At 48.0% G+C, this 19,519-nt stretch overlaps 1 long non-coding RNA gene across 1 annotated transcript; it reads right to left on the reverse strand.

Moving 5' to 3' along the window:
- Window positions 1-8,526: 8,526 nt before the first annotated feature.
- LOC146857567 (uncharacterized) lies at window positions 8,527-9,960 on the reverse strand. Its single transcript, XR_014979590.1, has 2 exons — window positions 9,671-9,960; window positions 8,527-8,961 (listed from the first exon to the last, which is right to left on the reverse strand). It is a non-coding gene; the product is annotated as an uncharacterized LOC146857567 (long non-coding RNA).
- Between the last annotated feature and the right edge of the window lie 9,559 nt (window positions 9,961-19,519).

Raw genomic sequence — 19,519 nt, forward strand, 5'->3', positions numbered from 1 at the left:
TCAACAGCAGTGCCCGCACCCGGGCGTGAAAGTGCACAGTCAGGGGTATTGGAAGGTTTACAAATAGATATAAGAATTTGGGAAGGACCACCATTTTTGCTAGGGCTATCCTAGCGACCAAAGACAGGGGGAGCCTGTTCCACAGTTCTATCTTTCCTTCCAACCAGTCCACCGCCCTGCCAAAATTCAGAGTCCAGAGATCGTTTAGGTTGCGGCTGATCCAGACCCCCAAGTATTTGACGGCGTCAGCTTCCCAGCGCAGGGGATAATCAGACAGCACCTACGATGTGGTATCCGTCAAAAGGAACGCGACAGATTTGGACCAGTTGATGGATACCCCTGCTAGACCTTCGAAACGGGCAAACTCCCTCAACAATGGGTTTAAGTTCTCGGCGGGGTTGGTGACATACAGCGTGACATCATCCGCATATAGGAAAATCAGCAAGCTGCGGGAGCTGAATCCGATGCCCCTTGCCGTGTGATGTTGTCTGACCCTGGCCGCAAGAGGCTCCATGGCGATGGCAAAGAGTAATGGGGATAAGGGGCAGCCCTGCCTAGTCCCGCGGGAGATAGCAAATGGCTGGGATATCAGACCGTTCACACACACTCGCGCCCTGGGCGCATCGTATAGCAGTCTAATCGAGTTGATGAAGAGGGGGCTAAAACCCATCCTACCGAGGATCCGAAAAAGGTAGGGCCATTCCAGCGAGTCAAACGCTTTCGTAGCATCTAAAAAAATGACCGCCGCCTGTATGGAAGGATGTAGATAGTTTAATATTGAAAATATCGTTCTAAGGTTGTGCGACGTTGCTCGGCCAGGGATAAACCCAGATTGATCGGGCAGTGCCACCAGGGGGAGCAGGGGCTGCAGTCGGTCCGCGATGATTTTAGCGTAGATTTTAACATCAACGTTAATTAGTGATAAGGGGCGGTACGAGTCCAACACCTGGCTATCCTTGTCCGGTTTCAGCAGCGTTATTATTAATGCTTCGCGCATAGAGTCGGGCAGGGAGCCAGACTCCAGGGCCTCGGCAAAGACAGAGTGAAGTCTGGGGGCCAGTTCTTTAACATAGGCCTTATAAAAGGCCGTCGTCAGGCCATTCGGACCTGGAGCCTTGTTTGCAGGCATACTCATTATTACCTGAGCTATATCCTTGGCAGTAAATGGGGCATCCATATACCGGCGATGAAAGTCGTTAAACCATACTATGGCTATTGAGTCCAGGAAACCCTCTAGGGATTCCGGAGCGGTAGCCTGTCTTGAGGTATATAGAGTCGAGTAAAACTCTGTAAATGTGCTAAGAACCGCTTCCTGTCCAACAATGAGTGTCCCCTCTCTGTTTCTAATGGAGTGAATATAGTTTGATTGTGCACGTGGAGATAGGAGCCTCGCTAGAGTTCTGCTCGGTCTGTCCCCCTCCCCGTATGTACGTGCCTCTGCGCGCTTGCCCAGGAATATCACCTCGCGCTGTGCCTCTTCGCTGAATGTCAGCAGTTTGGCCTTCATCTGGACCGCCAATTCGGGTGAAGGATCATTGAAGAAGTGCACGTCTAACTCTTGTAGCTCCCTCTCCAATTTGCCGAGGGTCTGGCGGATTGCTTTTAGGACACCCGCCTGTCTCGAGATGCACTGGCCACGGATCACCACCTTAAACGCGTCCCACAGGACGGCCTCGGTGGACACCGACCCCGCGTTGTCTGCAAAATATTTCTCTATGTCTGCCCTGAACTCTTCAGTGAAGGCGGAGTCGGTGAGCGCATGAGGGGGTAACCGCCAGGAGAAAGCGCGCGTAGGGGCATCTTGCACTTTTATCTCCAATAAGCAGGGGGCGTGATCTGAGAGCGACCCCCCACCACCCAGGAAGCCACATCTGGTGACACCAGCCAGTAGTCCAGGCGAGACCAAGCTGCATGTTGACTCGTTATGCATGTCCCCACAGTGACATTGGGGTGTCTGGATCTCCACACATCTGCCAACAGTCCCTCTTCCATAATATCTAAGATAGTCTGACGGGCTCTAGTGTGCGTGGGCCCCCCAGCGCCTCTACGATCCAACGCATCATTGAGCACCACATTGAAGTTCCCACCCAGGATAACTGTCGAACAATCTAGTAGCGTGATCTGGGCCCATACAGCTCTGAAGAATTCTGGGTCATCTACATTAGGGCCGTATACGGCCACCAGCACCAGTGGTCTCCCCTGGAGTGTGCCATGTGTTATAACGTATCTACCCTCTTTGTCCAATATAGTGCGGTGTTCTGTCCAGTCCAGCCCACTGCGAATGAGGATCGCCACCCCTCTAGAGTAGTTAGAGTAAATGGCGGAGTATACCCGTGCCCACCGTGAGTGTTTCAATCTAGGTGATGGAACGGAGTTAATATGTGTTTCCTGGAGGAAGCATATATCTACCTTATGTCTGGAGAGGAACCCATGCATTAATCTAGCCTTTTTGTAGTCCCCGAGACCTCTAATGTTCCATGTCAATATCCTAGCGCCCATCATCACACCTCCCGCTCCGAGTAGTATGTACAGTGCTGCTGTACATCATAGTGTCCACCAACTGGGATGTGCACCCTGTGCAAGGATAAAGCGTAACCCTGACTCGGTGTAAGAAACCAGTTCCATCGTACCAATACATGAGTAACTTGAAACTTCTCAACTCCCCCCCCCACCCGCACCAACCCCCCAATCAGGTTGTGGCAAATCCCCCCCAAATACACGCATAGCGTGTTGGCACCCTAAACACAAAAACAGTGGGAGACACCCCATGGGGGCGTGGTGCTCCTAGCGTACACCCCCGTTTGCACAGGGTGGCTGCACTATAACAGTCCATTCACAGCATCAGCGTTGGTCAATACACCCAGTTCACAACCCACACCCCGGCAGAGCCTCACACTGTTAACTTATTCCAGCAACAGATCACCAAGAGCAGCACCATCATCTCCGCGCCCCCCCGGAATCAAAAACAGGCCGTATGGGCAACTGCGGGTTGAAGGGAGTCTCGAGTTGACCTTCCGAGGGATACAGCCTATGGGTATATTGCACTCCACACATTCACAATGTGATCAGTCATTGTCACTCAGATGTCCGGCTCCTTCCTCTACTCTTGGTGACTTCCTTCTCGCCCCAGCACCCTCAATATGTTTTGCAAACTTCAGTGCCGATTTGGCGTCCGTGAAATGATGTGTGGTGTCTTCATGCGACACCCTCAATTTTGCAGGATAGAGCAGTGAGTACTGAACGCCTGCTTGAATTAACAGCTTTTTGGCAGGCAAGAATTCTCTCCGGGCGGCCTGCACCAGAGGCGTAAAGTCAGGGTAGAAGGAGATGCTGTTGTCCCTGTGCGTTATCTTTCCTTTCTCTCGGGCTAGGCGCAAGATAAGGTCTCTGTCCTGGAAATTCAGAATCTTTACAAGAATAGGGCGTGGCGCCGCTCCCACCGGCGGCTTCTTCCCAAGCGACCTGTGCGCCCTTTCGACCGTGAAGACCTGTGAGAGCGCAGGGTCAAAGAGTTTGTGAAGCAGGTCGGACACATACACCTCCATTTTGCCAGTGTTCGTTGTCTCTGGAATGCCTGTTATGCGGATGTTGGATCGACGAGAGCGTGGTTCCAAGTCATCTGTCTTAGCCCGGAGGAACTCCAGCTCCTTCTCGACAGCGGTAAAAGTTCTTTTGGTATCTTGTTGGAACTCGCAGCACTCAGTGTGCCTGTGTTCCAGGCAGCCCAGTCTGGTTTCGTGAGTGTCCACCTGCTTTTTAACCGGTTCCAGTTGTGAGGACATGGCGTCCAGCTTGGTGTCGATGCTCTTGAGGCTCGATCGGACCTCCAGCATCAGAGCCCTGAAGTCCACATCCGAGTCAGTGCCCTGAGAGGAGGACTCCGCCGACTCCAGGTCCGCCGCGTGTTGTTTGGCATGGCGCTTGTGGTCAAAAGTGAGTTTGGGCTGCTTGGCATCGTTCTTCCCCCCCATCGCGGCGCCTCAGGCGTGCCCACTGGACGGATTACACTTTAGGTCCAGCTGTACACCAATGCTCGAGTGTCGCCTATCTCGGTGGCACTAGGTCCCTCAATGGTATGTGTGGCAGCGGCAGGTCGCCCACTCTCTCGGCCACCAGGCCCGGTCAATAAGGTGCAGATGACTCAGCACCCAGTGCCACAGGCTCGACTCTGTGTGCCACGGCAGGTCAGCAACGTCCGCGCCGCTGCAGGATCGATTAGCAGTGTGCAGTATCGCAGCGCCGTCCCCGGAGCACCCGCACACAGGCGCCCCTCGAGGCCCGTGTCCCAGCCCCGCTGCTCCCTGGTCATACAACTCGCATTTGTGTCCGCAACCTCGGTCAGCCTGCAGTAGATGTATACGCCTGCCGCGTCTCCCGCATCCAGTAGAATGATGCTGCGCCGCACAGCACTCGCTCTACATGGCATAGGCGCCGTTCTCAGGAGGGAATCAGGGGTGCCTCCGTGTCGTCCCGTCTATGTTAGGCGTTCGCAAGGCACCGCTCCCAGCCAATGTATCGTAGGTATCAGAGACACGCGCCTGTCATGGCAGGTACACAGTGATGTTTCCAACGATAGGGCAGACGGAGCACAGTCAGCAGAGATCAACAGTTCGCCCAGCCCCGGCCGGCAACAGGAGCACGTTACAGAGGGGACTCGATCTCACCCACAGCGGGGCGGGGATGGGCACCGCGCGGTCCCCCCCGCACAGGCGCCGCTCCCCTAAGCCAGTCGCTGAGCAAGGGGGGAATGTCGCACCCGCGCCCCCCGCTCTCACCGTCAGGTCACAGATCTCGGGAGGGCACCCGCCTACGGCAACCGTCTGTCCGGGTCCACAACAGCGCTTTACATGCTTTCCCCGCTATGTGTGTGCTTCACTTCGGGGCCGTTCCTAGGCCCGAAAGGATAGATCGCCTTCGCGTGCAGCCGCCATCCAACCTCCGAGCTCCCACTTAAAATGGCGGCCTCGCCTGCAGAGCTCACCCAGATTAGGCCCGCTGGAAATCTCTGATGTCCGTGCTCGCGTTGGATGGGTGTAGCACTCCAGTGGCCCGCCAGTGCTGGTCCGGGGCGCTCCGCACACGCAGCTCGGCTGGTGAGTCGCGCTCCGGCGCCTGCCCTCAGGCCTCGCCTCCCGCGGGCCACAGTAGCCGCACACTCCCGCCTCGGGCTCCAAGGCGGCGGGCCGCCGACTCTATGAAGACTCGGCTCGGGCGTCCAGGCACACAGTTCAGCTCCCTCTTGTCCGGCCGCCTCCAGAGTTCGCTCGAAGAGGCACCGGGGCGTCCGCCGCCAACTGGTGTGCAGAACGGAACGCAGTGTGTGTCCGGTACAGGATTTTTACAGGATTACTGAGTGCAGCCGGCAGAGCTTGCTCACAGAGCGGCCATCTTGCTGCCCGGTTGGCCACACCCCCCCTCACATTTGATATTTAATTGGAAACATGGCTATCTAGGAGCATACATTGCACAAGCATCAGTGAGCTTCTAAAACTGAAAACAACAATTATCCCTTTTTCAAAGCACAAAACCATTTTTTTTCTTCTTTTTATTAAACCATCAAAAGTCAACATTACATGGCACTGAAAGTGTATACATACTTCGAGTTTAGAGCATTTATAGGTACAAGTATACAGGTATTTTCAACTAATAACAATGATTATGGTGTAAGTTGGTCATCTGAGACAGGATCAAGTGTGGAAATACAGATACTTCCACAATAGATATTCCATGTATTCCATATAAAGGGCCATTTCCTGGGACATCCATGGGAAACATAGACCATTTTTTTCTCTGAACATACACCGGTCCATGTAGTTTTTCCAGGAGTCAGTCCACCCTGGGTGGCTCCTCACAGCTGCGCAATGTTCAGTTTGGCTATCATTTGGCCCAGAGCAACCCAGATTTTATCCTTACTGTTGAGGTCGGTGGGCTACCAAATATTCAAGAGACATCTCTTAGCTTCTGGCCGTAAGACCACCTCCAACACATGACTCATACATTCATGCACTTGTGACCAATAGGACTGAACAAGTAGGCACTCCCACAATATATGCATAAATGAATCAAGCTGCTCACATCTGTGCCTACAACTGCCCTCATCTACCTTTCCCATTTTAACCAGGGTCAATCTGGAAACATATACCCGATGGAGGATCTTTAGCTGGACCAGGCGCAATCTGGAAGAGATTGCAACCCCCTTTGGGGAGGCCAGAGCCTCCTGCCACTCGTCGTCGTCCAGCTCCAGCCCGTCTCCCTCCCAGCGTCGTCTCAAGAGTGTCAAAGGATCTGGAGTGTTATTCATCAGTTTTTTATACGTCAAAGATATAACTCCATCAGGCAGACATCCATCTAAGAGTCTGTCCTCTAGCGGCGCAGCATCAGGTAGGGAGGTGTTTTTGGGTAGGTTCGACTGTAGTGCATGTCTGATCTGTATATATCGGAAGTACTCCGAGTCTGCGAGCTCATGGCTCTGCTGCAGAGCGGTCAACGTGATCATCTCGCCGTTTTTCCAGAGGTCTCCGGTGGTAGAGATCAGGTCTCACTTGTCAGACCCTCTTGTGGTACCCATTGTGCCTAGTCGCTCTGAGTCCCATAGGGGGGGTGGCCAGGGTGAATTTCTTATCCCACCCCATACTATTGCTAGCAATGTGCCAAAGTGCCACTGAGTGTTTGGTCCGTCCAGTAAGGTGATATCTCTGGGGCCTGGGGTAGAGAGCTCTGTAATAAGTACCTCCTGGTAGCAGCCATTTGTTCATTCTATATGCTGGGTCATCTCCCTGTCGATATATGCAGTGGTTGATTGTCGCCAAATGTGCGGCCCAATAGTATCATTTTATGTCAGGTAGACCGATACCCCCATCATACCAACCCAGGACCAATTTCTGTAGTGCAATGCGAGGCTGTCCATCCCACAACAGATCTCTCTGCAGGTTCTCCTTCTCGCCAAAGTATCTGGCTGGGACTAAATCAAGGGAGTTTTGCAGTGCGTATAAGAAGCGCGGCAATGACATCATTTTCAATATTGCCGCCCTCCCTAATAGTGAGAGCGGGAGTTTCTTCCAGGTGGCGACGTCACATTTAAGTCTGTTGAGTGGGGGGAGTGGATTGCGTTCGTATCAAAGTTTGGGGTCAGCCGTAATAAAGATGCCTAGGTAGCGGAAACCCTCCTTTGCTATATGCATAGGGCAGTTGCCAGGCAAGGGGGTCGGATCACCAATGAGAACATACATAAGGAACTTACCCCAGTTGATCCTATATCCGGAATATCTCCTAAAGACAGTGAAGATATCGAGCACGATTCGTAGGGAAGACTTAGGGGAGGCCAGGAATCACAAAACCATTTCTTAATTGCATACCTACATAATTTCTCAAATATTTCTTGTGTCTTTAAAACATCTATTCAGTATTTTTCAATGAAACGTTGCACACCAAGTGAATCTGGCACATTTTGCAATATTAACCCTCCTCAATTTTAAACACAGCATGTTTAAATCCACCACCCTCAACATATACATGAACGTTTCAACAGCCTTAAAGATATACAGGCACATGCATCAAAAAGAGAGTTTGCGAGTCCTTATTTGCGAATTTTAAGGAATCGCAAATAAAGACTCGCAAAACACGATGCAACAAAAACATTGCGAGAATATTGCGAATCGCTAAAAATCGCTAAATAAATTGCGATTTCGGCATTTGCGAACTCGCTATTAGCGATTTCGCAATTAGCGAAATCGCTAATACCGAAGTCGCTTTTTGATGCATCCTGATGACATCACAACCAGGAAGTGAGCAGCACCAGCCTCATTTCCAGTGCACAGTGTCAGGGAGAGGAGGGAGCTGGCTCTGGGAGCAGAACAGGAGTGTGACAGAGACAGAAGAAAAACTTGTGATATCAAATGGAAGCCTCACAAACAGCAGAGGAGAGCCAAACAGGCAGGAAACGCAAAATTAAATTTGCAGAAAAAGAAATTGACACCCTCATTGAGGGAGTAGTCCACAGCCATGACAAGCTGTTTGGAAAGGCATCATTGAAAGTGGCAGAGCAGGAGAAAAGGAAAATCTGGCTCCGGATCCAAAACAGGGTCAATGCCATTGGGGTGACACACCGCACCATTGAAGAACTCAAAAAACGATGGTACGACTTGCGCAGTCGGGCTAAGGTGCGCATAGCTGACCGCCTGAAGGAGGCAAAGAAGACAGGAGGGGGAACACCAACAGACACTGGGATCACTCCCATGGAGGACTTGATTGAATCCACCATCCAGCCAGAAGCTGTTGTTGGTGTGACCCAGCTGGACACGTCCGGAGCAGCAAACACATCTGAAGGTAAGATGAATGTATGTTTTCTTAGTGTTACAAAATGTAAAGGTAGAACTCGACCACAGCACAGCCCAAGTGCAGACCCTGAACATCCAGTACACAATGCATTCAGTAGGTGAGGGGCATTATGGGAGATGTAGTCAGGTCAAGCAGTTAAAATGTCAAATCTCAGAGTAACAACCCAAAAAAGCTTAATAGAGTATAAAATCATTTACAAAGGCAGAAATTTATTACTGTGCAATTAATATCACAGACATGAAATAATACAGTGTTGCACTGTTTCACCTCACAGATGCACAACGTGTAGAAGATGTGGATAGCGATTCCCCAGACATGCAGGACACCAGCGCAGGTGAACAGATGGACACACCTGTGGTGCAAATAAATCCCTCACGTCCAACAAAGTCACGCAGGGCTACTGTTCCATCCCTAGTCACCATGGAGTGTGAAGATGATGAGGCTGATGCAACACCAGGTGGCAGCCATGGCCAGACAACTTCCATCACACAAACACAACCACAGGTCCCCAGAACTAATCACAGAGCCCGGCGTAGGAGAGGAAGAGCACTCAGGACACAGCAGGAGGAGCAACCAAGTGATGTCTGGGGTGGTCTTGAGGGACAGATGCTCCGTATGCAGCGCCTGCAGACAAAAAACACACGATTAGTACAATTGCAAGTTGGCAAGATGGCTAGCAACATAGCAGTACTGTCAGAAAGTGTGCAGCAACTGAGCAAGGTGATGCATGAGGGAAATGTATCCCAGAAGAGACAGCATCGTCAACTAATGCTGCAATTGAAAATGTTTGCTAAATCAAACAATAGATTGGCCACGACAACTGCACTGCTGGCACGTAGGTCTGTGACCATGCAAACTGAAATGTGCCATTGGAGCGGCGATGTGGCTAAAGCACTGGACCAGGTCACAAATGCAGTTGATTTGCTAAATGCTTCCACAATTGCGGCCAACAATTCCACGCCCGAAGAGGGTAGTGAGGGTGGCTCAAGCCTAAGTAGTGTGGCAGTTCCAGTCCGCACTGCAGGAAGACGCAACACACGCAGCAGTACCCCCGCCGCTTCCAACATAACGGATGACAATGCTGGGTCTGACAGGCGTCTGGGTGTTCGTGGGAAAAAGCGCTAGACTGGCATGTACAAGTGCATTCCACTATGGTGACGTAACCATTTATTTGGATTTGACTTTTCACAGTGACAAGTGAATTGACATTTGCAAACCACTTATGTCCATTGCACTGGTCAGATTACAAGTGTGCTTGAACACTCATGGCAATTTTATTTAATTAAAGAATACTCTGATAGCAATAGTCAGTTTCTGTGTCATCATTACTCACCTCAGAAATAATTTTGTGTGATGTCAAATCTTCTCCTACGCCCTTCTGCTGCGCCTGCCCCTTGTGCTGCATGGTGTTGTGGCACTTGCTGGTTCCCATCCTCCGAATCGCTGTCAGACACCTCGATGTCCATTCCTCCCCTTGTCGCTATGTTGTGCAGCATGGCACATGCCGCTACTATCTTGCAGCATTGTTCAGGGTTGTACTTCAGTGCTCCACCGGTCTTATGTAGACATCTGAATCGGCTCTTCAACAGCCCAAATGTGCGCTCTATGATGTTCCTTGTCGAAATATGTGCTGCATTGTACCTCTGTTGATTGGCAGTTGTGGGATTGAGGTAAGGCGTCATTAGGTAATTACGCAAGGCGTATGCGCTGTCACCTACATGTAATGGAGCAAAGAGTCAGTGGCAGCTTCACATTGACATACGTACAATGACAGTGATAAACTATAACACATATTTACCAAGCAGATGTCCCTCTCCAAATTCTCCCCTGACAAGACGGGTGTGTATGCCACTTTGCCTGAAGATATAAGAGTCATGTGCACTCCCTGGAAATTGCGCAACAATGTCAGTGATAATGTTTTTGCCATTGCAAACAACCTGAATATTGAGGGAATGGTAAGATTTCCTATTTCTATATATATATTCCTGTGTTGCAGGGGGACATATTGCAACGTGGGTGCAATCAATACAACCCAAAACATGTGGGAAACGAGCTATCTGGTAGAACTCCTGTTTGGTTTTTGCAAGGTCAAGCGCGGTGGTAGGGAACTTGATATGAGACCCGATCACGGCCATCATGGCATCAAGGAATGCTTTCAATATTCTTGAAAGTGCGCTTTGTGACACACCTCCCGCAACAGCAATGACCCCCTGAAAACTGCCTGACGCCAGAAGGTGTAGGCAACATAGGACCTGCACATGCGTTGGGATGGCATTGGTCCTACGTGTCTGTCGTTGCATTATGGGGTCCAATTCATTGATTAGGTCATGGATCATTGCTGCATTGAGCCTATACTTGTCGTATATCTCATCCTCTTGCTGGCCTAGCAAAGTTATGCGGACTCTGAAGATGCGCTCATTCATTCGCCTCCGTCTCTGTGCGGCAGCCTGCAGCCTCATCCTCCTCGCCATCAGGTAAATCCCTGCCATTGTGAACAGTGCTGGCTCATTCTGGGTGTGTTTAAATGGGTTTCAGTTGGTTTTCACCTGTCTGTGATTTGCACTCATGATTACCACCTGGTTGTGATCCTTCTTATTTAGCGATCGCTAATTTGCGATTTTCATGGAAATCGCTATTTGCGATTTGTCATGCATACATTTTGCGATTCGTTGTTTGCGATTCGGTAATTGGGACACGCTAATACCGATTCGCTATTTGATTCGCAGAATGTTTTGCGATTCCTTATATTTGCGAAAAAATGGATTTTCGCAAATATACAGTTGATGCATTTCAACACTGACTTTTGCGATCGCAAACGGCCTATTTTTGCGATTCGCACCCTTTGCGATCGCAAAAAGGTTTGATGCATGTGCCTGATAGTGTTACAGCAAACAAATGATGGACGGAATGCTGAATGAATCATACATTCACCCCCAGTCAAGAGATCTGGGTTAAATCCATCGTTCTTTTGCCCACTACACCACCTCAGTTTGGACCCAGCCATATGCAAACCAGTCTTGACCCTGTGCCCAATGGGAACAGTCCAGACCGAACTGCCAGGCCAAGTCCTCCCTGGACCGGAAACAAGCATCCTGGGACCGGTTTCAGGGTATGTTACCCTTCTTCAGCCAGGCTAGCTTGAATCCAGTGGCACAGTGAGTAAGGGACCCACGTCTGGGCATACCCATACCACTTAGGGCGAAAAGTGTTACAGCAAACAAATGATGGACGGAATGCTGAATGAATCATACATTTACCCCCAGTCAAGAGTTCTGGGTTAAATCCATTGTTCTTTTGCCCACTACACCACCCCGGTTTGGACCCAGCCATATGCAAATTAGTCTTGACTAGGCCTGGGCGAAAATTTCGTTCCGTTCGCGGAAATTGCGATAATTTGACATTTTCGCGTTCCGCGGAGAGCGCGAAAATGACAAAAATTCCGGTTTCCGCAGCTTGGCGATAATTTGTTTCTTGCTCGCGCTGTAAAATAATACATTCTCGCGCGCGCGCGATTGCCTTACCTGAATCCCTGCGTTCGCCGACAAGGTTTCTTGATCCGGTCGCGTTCTCCATGAGATGTTATATTGTTTTTAGCCATTTGCGCTGTCTTGCGACAGTTCGCGCCCGCAGTGACGTCATGCGTCGCGCGACCACGTCTTTCTTCTCGCGATCATGCACTGCGAGACAACTCAAAACAAGATGGCCGCGCCCGCAAGCAACCACATGGGTAAGTTGGCGACCCGCAACCATGCAGAAAATCTCGCGAACATGCCGGAAAAAAACTTCTGCATCTTCGCGATATTTCCGCTTGTTTGCGATAATTTTAAACATTTTCGCGATAATTTGCGAAAGTTAATTTCGCAAATTCCGCCCACCCCTAGAGACCCTGTGCCCCATGGGAACAGTCCAGACCAAACTGCCAGGCCAGGTCCTCCCTGGACCGCAAAAAAGCATCCTGGGACCGGTTTTAGGGTATGTCACCCTTCTTCAGCCAGGCTAGCTTGAATCCAGTGGCACAGTGAGCAAGAGACCCATGTCTGGGCATACCCATACCACTTAGGAGGAAAAGTGTTACAGCAAACAAATGATGGACGGAATGCTAAATGAATCATACATTCACCCCCAGTCAAAAGATCTAGGTTAAATCCATCATTCCTTTGCCCACTACACCACCCCAGTTTAGACCCAGCCATATGCAAATCAGTCTTGGCCCTGTGCACCATGGGAACAGTCCAGACCGAACTGCCAGGCCAGGTCCTCCCTGGACCAGAAACAAGCATCCTGGGACCGGTTTCAGGGTATGTCACGTTGGTCCGATGCTCTCCATGACACTGGAATCAAGCTATCCTGGCTGAAGAGGGGTGAAATCCCGAAACCGGTCTTAGGATGCTGGTTTCCAGTCCAGGGAGGACCTGGCTTGGCAGTTTGGGCTGGACTGTTCCCACGAGGCACAGGGTCAAGACTGATTTGCATATGGCTGGGTTCAAACTGGAATGGCACGGTGAGCAAAAAAACGATGGATTTAGGCCCAGATCTCTGTACTGGGGTGAATGTATGACATTGTTTTGCATTATGTCCATCAACTGTTTTTTTTGCATTTGTCACCCTGAGTGGGACGGGTATGCACAGACGTAGGTCCCGTGCTCTCCATGCCACTGGAATCAAGCTATCCTGGCTGAAGAGAGGTGAAACCCCGAAATCGGTCCTAGGATGCTTGTTTCCAGTCCAGGGAGGACCTGGCTTGGCAGTTCGGGGTGGACTGTTCCCATGAGTCACAGGGTCAAGACTGATTTGCATATGGCTGGGTTCAAACTGGAATGGCATGGTGAGCAAAAAAACGATGGATTTAGGTCCAGATCTCTGTACTGGGGTGAATGTATGACATTGTTCTGCATTCTGTCCATCAACTGTTGCTTTTTTAAAGATATAGATCACCATGTAAACATATATGTGATTTCATAACAGATACGCACCTTCAGGCCATCTTTCCAAAAATATATAGTTCTCTACATCTTTAAGTAAACTCAAGAGTCTTATCGTACATGTAACTATCTGCAACTAGAAAAACATATCTCATCATCTAAACATATACAAACTGGTCATATAAGTTAAAAAACATATTGATAAACACTTCCTAATATATACCTAACAAGCATTATTACTTCATAATTCATATACAGGCACAACACATTTTCTTATCTTTTATCTTAACTTTTATTCATGACTACACTACTCCTGTTAAATAATGTGACAAAAAGTACTCCAATTCTGCGCATGATGCTTAGACATTTAAAACATTGTCATTTTTCTTTCTACAGTACTAACATCTTAAACGAATACTCTCTGCCAGATACAGTTCATCGGATATATTTTTTTCATATCACTGTGATAATCTTTTTTTATCAAACTCCCATATGCATCTTCATTTCTAATGTACATTTTTTAAATAATGAAAAGTTAGGTGCATACCAGTGAATTGTGTTTGTAGATAATATTGTTGTTTTAGCTCTTTCTGGATAGTTTTGACACTGTTAAGTTTTGTAAAATGTAAGCACTAGAATGGCACACTACTCTCATACAAAGAAACTATAAAATGGGAACCTCTTCAACTTTCCACTCTATGATCATGAGAAAGGCAGCAAATTAAATCATGTCTTTCATTTTAGACTACTCTATCTGCACTTTTGACTGATTAGCATCTGTTTACACTTTTCCCTTCTTTCAAAATGAGATTTGCATGCATTTTTGCGATGTTTTTGCAATCATCGTGGAGACATTGCGAAATAAACCAGAGTCCAACCCTATATTTAGCTTCAGCTTTTTAAAATTTGAATACTGCACAACAGTTTATTACATAATCCTGGGTTGGAAATTAAAGTTTATTATTACTTAAGTTGTGTCATATCTCCTCAACTTAAAAAAAAAGTTATGTCTCTTTAACACCCTTTCTCCCCAATACACTCTCAGCTCAGTGTATCCAGCAACCTAGTGAAACCAGTAGGTCAAGAGTTCACAGAACATTCTAGAAGGAACATGCTACTTCCAAATGAGATACAGCAGGTGTGGTTAACTCCACAGATTCAAAAGCATATAAATCTCTGTATTACATTTCTTTTTTTAAATAACAGACAATAAAGGACTTCTTGCTAATGCATCCAAAACACTACTTAATTGTATTCACTAACATGCTGACAGCATCCACTGAAAAATATATTTTTTTTAAATACGAAAACACGTCCATTTCAACTGCTTTTCATTTGGAAAACTTCCTCATTCACCTCTAGCCTTCTCCTGACTGCTATTGGTTCTTCACTTCAAAATGCTTAAGCATGGATTGTTGGCCACAACTATGTCTGTTAAGCTAAAGAGTCTGCAAAAAAGAGAGGAATTGACAGGGACTTGGTTTTGCCAAATGTGGAGATTACTTGATTTGGCCAGAGAGGTTTAAAGTTTCACCAGTTGCTGGCTTTGTCTAAAACCATTGTGGATTGCCGAGCTCCTCACCTCATGACTGTTCACTGTGGTGGCAATGACCTAGGCACAGTGACTGGGACAGGGCTGGAAATCCTAATGTAAGATACCGTTGCAAAACTGATGTCGCTGTTCCCTCACACTGTCTTGGTGTTCTCTAATACATGCCAAAGACAGAAATTATGTCCACAGATTGACAAAGACAGAAAGCAGGTTATTAACCTGTTTCTGCATTCCTCAGACACCCTATTGTGGGCTAAATCTATAACAACTACCTGTGTTTTGACCTGCGTGGAATTTATAGAAATGATGGAGTGCAATTTACAGACAAAGGAGCAAGGTGTTTCTAAGTAACCTGAAACTCTGCATCTGGTTTTATGTGTAGCTGTCATTTACACACAATCAATACAAAGGATCTTGTCAGAGCCACCCTTGTACCTGAAATATTGTTCATTTTATTGTGAAATATATATATATATTTTTAATTTGCGACAACGTCGCGAAATCACAAAACAAAAGCAGACATTAAATGGCCACCTCCACATTCAAAAAATGTTGCTTAAAAAATTAATTCTAAGCATTACAATACACACATTACTAAATACATCACTGCTTAAAAAACATGTTTGCACACATATTTTTCTAATAAGATTTTTGAAAAACTACGTTTGACCCCAATTTACCATCTTCACGATGACTTCGTTAACTGCGCCGATCAGTCTTTTTAAGAAGTGTAAAACACATATTTCCACACATTTGAAAGTATTTCAGACACTAAGGGGTCTATTAGTATGGCGGACGGATCGCCACCGCCCAAATGGCCAATTACCCCCCACCATATCAGTATGGCGAGGGGTACCGTGGCGGACGGGAAGACCGTCTGCCGCTTTTCCGCACGGTCGACAAGTCGACCGGGTGGAAAAGGGTTTAATATGGTGGCAGTGTCTGCTAGACACCACCATCCATATTGGTATGCAGGCGGAGAGCAGCCTTTCCGTGGCGGGAAAGGCATGCAGAGTTCACAATTGGGGGCCCATTGCGGGCCCCCAGGAAGTTGGGAGGGTTGGGGGTGCACATGGGGGGTACCTATGGTACCCCCTGCATTTGCATGCACAATGCGGCAGGCACCGTGCAGTGCCTGCCACTTTGTGCATGCAAATGCACAACATGCATTTTTACCATTGCAGCGGGTGCTGCTGAAAGCATCGCCCGCCGCAATGTTAAAAATGCGTGATGCGCCCGCCAGTGTGGTGGGCGGATCCTAATCTCCCCCACAGGACCGCCACACATATGGCGGGCAGTTCCGTTTTCCATCAGGATGTCCGCCTGCCATCCTAATGATGCCCTAGGGGTTTATTACTGCACTGTTTAAAGTCATATTTCTGTAAGGCGTTTGTATAAAAACAATCTTATAAAACGATTTACTGTTTTTGTGATGATGCCGGGCACCTCAATGATATCGGTTTCCACGATCACCGCAAACACGTTGTGAAATTACAGAACAAAAGCAGACATTCAAAAGCCACCACCACATACAAAACTTATAACTGCAAAATGGATTATAACCAACACACTAAACACATTACTATCTAAAAGACTCTATAATTGCATATATCCCTCCCTTAATATTTCTATCACACAGTGTTTAACTCTCTCAGTGGAACCTGTGATTGCATACATCAGTGTATCAGTGAGTCTCTAATTTACTGTGGATCTGAAAGACGGTGCATCAGTCTATTAATGGTTCTGTAACGAGCTGTTGACTGTCTCAGTGCATCTATGACTAGGTTAATCAGTGTCTCAATGGATCTGTGATTGGTTACATGAGACTCTCAGTCAATCTATGAATAGGTGCATGAGTGCTTTGGTGTATTTGAAATTAAGTATGACCTTCTGACTGGATCTGCGGGTCGATACATGAGAGTCTAAGTGGATATCTTAGAGGGTGGGTGAGTGGGTGCATGACTGTCTGAGTGGGTCTGTGAGTGAGTGTATGAGTCTCTCAGTGGATCAATGACTGGGTGCATGAGTGTTTGAATGGTTCTGTGAATGGGTGCTTGGGTCTCTGAGTGAGACTGAGTGGGGGTGTCAGTCTCTAAGTATATCAGTGACTGGGTGCATAAGTCCCTGAGTGGGTCTGTGAGTGGGTGAGTGAGTGAATGTATGGGTGTGTGAGTTTGCAAGTGGGTGTATGAGTGTCTGAGTGGATCTGTCGGTGGGTGTATGAGTGTCTCAATGGGTATGTCAGTGAGAGCATAAGTCTCTGAATGGGTGAGTGAATATATCCACACATTTGATAGTATTTCAGACACAAAGGGGTCTATTAGTATGGCGGGCGGATCGCCACCGCCCAAACGTCCAATTACCGCCCACCATATCAGTATGGCGAGGGGTACCGTGGCGGACGGGAAGACCGTCCGCCGCTTTTCCGCCCGGTCGACAAGTCGACCGGGTGGAAAAGGGTTTAATATGGTGGCAGTGTCTGCTAGACACCACCATCCATATTGGTATGCAGGCGGAGATCAGCCTTTCCGTGGTGGGAAAGGCATGCAGAGTTCACAATTGGGGGCCCATTGCGGGCCCCCAGGAAGTTGGGAGGGTTGGGGGTGCACATGGGGGGGTACCTATGGTACCCCCTGCATTTGCATGCACAATGCAGCAGGCACCGTGCAGTGCCTGCCACTTTGTGCATGCAAATGCACAACATGCATTTTTACCATTGCAGCGGGTGCTGCTGAAAGCATCGCCCGCCGCAATGTTAAAAATGCGTGATGCGCCCGCCAGTGTGGCGGGCGGATCCTAATCTCCCCCACAGGACCGCCACACATATGGTGGGTGGTCCCGTTTCCCGTCCGGATGTCCGCTCCTCATCCTAATGATGCCCTAGGGGTTTATTACTGCACTGTTTAAAGTCATATTTCTGTAAGGCGTTTGTATAAAAACAATCTTATAAAACGATTTCCTGTTTTTGTGATGATGCCAGGCACCTCAATGATATCGGTTTCCACGATCACCGCAAACACGTTGTGAAATTACAGAACAAAAGCAGACATTCAAAAGCCACCACCACATACAAAACTTATAACTGCAAAATGGATTATAACCAACACACTAAACACATTACTATCTAAAAGACTCTATAATTGCATATATCCCTCCCTTAATATTTCTATCACACAGTGTTTAACTCTCTCAGTGGAACCTGTGATTGCATACATCAGTGTATCAGTGAGTCTCTAATTTACTGTGGATCTGAAAGACGGTGCATCAGTCTATTAATGGTTCTGTAACGAGCTGCGTGACTGTCTCAGTGCATCTATGACTAGGTTAATCAGTGTCTCAATGGATCTGTGATTGGTTACATGAGACTCTCAGTCAATCTATGAATAGGTGCATGAGTGCTTTGGTGTATTTGAAATTAAGTATGTGACCTTCTGACTGGATCTGCGGGTCGATACATGAGAGTCTATGTGGATATCTGAGAGGGTGGGTGAGTGAGTGCATGACTGTCTGAGTGGGTCTGTGAGTGAGTGTATGAGTCTCTCAGTGGATCAATGACTGGGTGCATGAGTGTTTGAATGGTTCTGTGAATGGGTGCTTGGGTCTCTGAGTGAGACTGAGTGGGGGTGTCAGTCTCTAAGTATATCAGTGACTGTGTGCATAAGTCCCTGAGTGGGTCTCTGAGTGGGTGAGTGAGTGAATGTATGAGTGTGTGAGTTTGCAAGTGGGTGTATGAGTGTCTGAGTGGATCTGTCGGTGGGTGTATGAGTGTCTCAATGGGTATGTCAGTGAGAGCATAAGTCTCTGAGTGGGTGAGTGAATGCTTGCATGCATGAGTGTCTGAGTGGGTCTGTGACTGGGAGGGTGAGTGTCTGTGTGGGTCTGTGAGTGGAGGTGTGCAGATAGAATATTGACCAAAAAATATCGAGTTGCACAAATATCAAATAAAAAATATTGTGGTTCAGAAATATTGACAGCAAGAATATCGTGGTCAAGAATATAGACTTAAGGTAAGTAATATCGCCTTTGAAAAGATCAAAGTGTTTAATATCCTTTGCAAAAATATCGGGGGTCATTACGATTGCGGACGGATTTCAGAACATCTGCCATCGTTTCGGATTTGGGAGCTGCCGCCTATGAGGCAGCCTCCCCACAATCCTCATTCAGATGCGACCACCGCCATGGTTAGCAGCCCCGCCACAATGTGAATAAGAAAGGCACTTGCATATCCCTGGACTGGCGCCTCAATGAAGTTCTGAATCCTGCTGATACTATAAGGGATCCTCCTACAGTACGTAAGGCACCACAAGATTCAGGCAGTAATACAGGCTCTCTGGCATGGGATTATTCATTTTCAGGACAGCCTACGGACCAACCTAATGTTCAAGATCCCGCTATTCAGGATTTAGTTTCTAACTCTAATTTATATCCTCCACCCATTGAGATGACTCTGACAATAATTTATCAAACAATTAAGGGACACCGGGAAGAGACCAGACAAGAGAGCGCACGGGCGCAAGGGGCATGCCGCAGGGTCCAAAACTCGCTACGAAGAGTGAATAAATCATGTGCAGATATTGCATCTAGGGTCACTGAGGCTGAGACTCGGATCTCGTCAATGGAAGATGACTTAGTGACCCAAAAATCCACCATAGATGCAATTCAATCCCAACGGGACGATATCCAATGGAAATTGGTTGACATAGAAAAT

The sequence above is a fragment of the Triturus cristatus genome, chromosome 3_2, assembly GCF_964204655.1.
Source record: "Triturus cristatus chromosome 3_2, aTriCri1.1, whole genome shotgun sequence".
NCBI classification, from domain to species: Eukaryota; Metazoa; Chordata; class Amphibia; order Caudata; family Salamandridae; genus Triturus; species Triturus cristatus.